Source organism: Zingiber officinale, chromosome 1B (genome assembly GCF_018446385.1).
Source record: "Zingiber officinale cultivar Zhangliang chromosome 1B, Zo_v1.1, whole genome shotgun sequence".
Lineage (NCBI taxonomy): Eukaryota > Viridiplantae > Streptophyta > Magnoliopsida > Zingiberales > Zingiberaceae > Zingiber > Zingiber officinale.
Genome location: NC_055986.1, coordinates 82,050,788 through 82,053,615, shown reverse-complemented (window position 1 = coordinate 82,053,615; position 2,828 = coordinate 82,050,788). Strand labels below are relative to the sequence as shown.

General features: G+C 35.7%; 1 long non-coding RNA gene across 1 annotated transcript; it reads left to right on the top strand.

Annotated features, from left to right (window-relative positions):
- The first annotated feature begins 250 nt into the window (after window positions 1-250).
- Window positions 251-2,415, top strand: LOC121968520. Its single transcript, XR_006108197.1, has 2 exons — window positions 251-471; window positions 2,147-2,415. It is a non-coding gene; the product is annotated as an uncharacterized LOC121968520 (long non-coding RNA).
- The last annotated feature ends 413 nt before the right edge of the window (window positions 2,416-2,828 follow it).

Genomic DNA, 2,828 nt, shown 5'->3' with positions numbered 1-2,828 from the left:
ATAATACAATAAAATATAAAATAATAGTCATTCACTAGAAAATTATTTTATAGAATTTTTGAAAATTTTAAGAAAATTCTTGAGATTAAACAGAGCACATATGATATGTTGATAGGGATAAACCTATTAAGCTTTGAGGGGGGCCACTTGGAATGACAATTAAGTAGGAATTAATAGATTCAATTAATTTATGGTTAAGATTTCATTACCCAAGTATATATATATATATTTATATATATAACTTAAACCTAATTATTATTCATTACCTCACCCTTCTCAACCTAATTCTCCCCTCTCCTCTTCGCCGACACAACCCACCCCCGTGCCCTAAGCCTTGGCGACACCCTCGGTGGATGACGCCACAAGGAGCATACTTCAGCGACCACCCTTCACAGCCGGTGTGTCGTCCTGTGGACTAGGGTTCCCGTCAGTGATACAAGAAGAGGAAAAGGCAAGTAGATTCCCTTGTAGGTATGTATGCATGTTTCATGTGGTAGGTTTGCAGGAAGATTCAATGGTTGTCCCTGTTTTCTACGCAAGGGTTTGGTTCAATCTCTTGCTCTAGATTTGGGTGATTGTCTTTGGTTTTCAATGATGGTTTTGTTTTCCTATAATAGTTTTGATTTAGTGGAATGGATTTTGAGAGTAAGTTAACTGATTTTGTTTTCTAACCCTGCTTCAAGAGGATTTTTAAATGTTGATTCATTTTGGATCGTGAGGTTCAGTTTTGATGGAATTATGGATTCCTCAAGCTAGATGTGATGCAGTGGATAGACTTTTGGTTTGGTGTGCCAGATTTGATTTTTTGTTCTTGGGTTGAGATGATTTCTGGTTTCTGTGGCAGATTTAGATGGTGGGTTTAGTTTGTCGTGTTCTTGTTTTGTGGTAGTTATGGTTTTGGTTAGAAATGGGATTGAATAGGAATTTGTGTGAATGAGTTGTCATTCTTTCATTCTATTTTTTGGATACTCAGATTTTTGGTGAATGCACTGCTCGAAGATCTAATTGATCCCTTTACATATGTTGGTATAAGAACTAGGCATGTTTACTTGTGTGTATGACATCAACCAAGTCATGTTTTAATTGTTTTTTTTATGATCCTTTAACTTACTTTTGTTGGCATTTTTGTTGGGGTTTGGATTGGATGTTGTTCTTGCTTTGTGATGATTTTGGATTCCAGTGCAGAATTGAAGGAGGTGATTGAGATTTGGCTTTGGGTTCTTGACCAGTGATGGTCTCGGGTTCCGGAGCACTTTTGGTGAAGTGATTGTTTTTTTTCTTCCTCGGGGTTGTGAACTCACTCGTAATGGCTTCGATTTTTAGGGACTGAATTGGTGAGGAGTTTGTTTTGTGTTGTAATCTTTCCTTCATGCGATGGTTTTGGCTTCCGAGTAGTTTAGTGAGGTGTAGTGGTTTGTTTCATGTTTTTATTCATTGTGTTGGTGTTTGATTTCTTTGCTGGATTATTTCTTGTGTAATGTGAGTGGATTTAATGATGATATGCTTAATTGTCTTCTTGGCTCAAATTCTGGGTACATATTTTTGTGATTTAGGATTGTGTGTGGTTTAATTAAAAGTTCATTTTTTTCTATTACTTCTTTAAGTTACCTGGATGGTGTATTCACTAATTAAAGTCATATATAGATTCCTTTATGAATGTCATATTGAGAATCATGTATGTCTATTTTCATGTAATGATATGTAAGAGTTATGCATCCCTAACATGTGATCTAGATGAATATGGGCATAAGTGGTAATAGTACGGGATGGGTGCCTTGGGATGAGTTATAGGAAGAGCCCTTCTAAACATGAATGATAAAGGAATGTAGAATGATTATGGTTAGATGATTTATGTCTCCCAAAGAGGTACCTCTAAAGTTTTGATCATGGACTAAATAAACGGACTCAAATGACGGTTACCACTAATTTTCCTTAAGTACATGTTTATTAGGTCATACCTGTGAATTTTTTCTTTTTTCATATTATTATGATCATACCCTATATTCTCCCATCTTTTTTCTGTTAAGCTAACATCATGTTTTCATTCATGCATATAAACTTTTCACTCCAAGTCTTTATTGATGTCATATACCTACTAGTGGATTATACTTGCTGGGTCTATGGACTCATCCTATCATGTTTGTAGGTGAGGAAGATGTCATCCCGAATGTGACAGGGGACACGGAGGCAGAGTAGCTAAGGAGATGAGGTTGAATGCATCATACACTGTCCAGGGGCTCTCAGTGTTTATTGTTATCCTTTTTCTTTAGATTTGTTATGTTAGTATGAGATGAAGACTACTTGTTGACTTGCATTGGTAGGAGTTCACAAATGTCTTTGGGAAATATGTTTTCTTATTATCTCTTTTACCTTTGAAATTTTAGACAAATATAAGATGCAAATATGTTTCCTTTCCGCATGGGGTTTATGGTTTAGTTTTAGTAAATCACCTGCCAGTGTATTAACGATATTGTATGGTTCAGTCGTGGGTAAATAGTTAGGGTCTTTTCATATTTTGAAGTTGAGCTCCTTTGATGATGAGTATTTTACTTGTTGAAATTTAAGGTTTCAACTTTGAACTTCTTCTTCTTTCTCTAACTCTTGCTTCTTCTGGATGTTAGTTTAATGAAGAGTGACTTTGTTTTGATACCACTTATTAGAGAGTTAGAGGGAGGGGTGAATAGTTTTGTTTGTTTCTTTGAACTTGATTTGTAGTGGAAAACTTGAAGCAATTCTAACACCTTGATTTTTACTTGGTCTCCACCTCCTTAAGGTGACTAATCCAAGGGTCTGACTCTTACGATCTCATACACTATGAAATTCTTCTT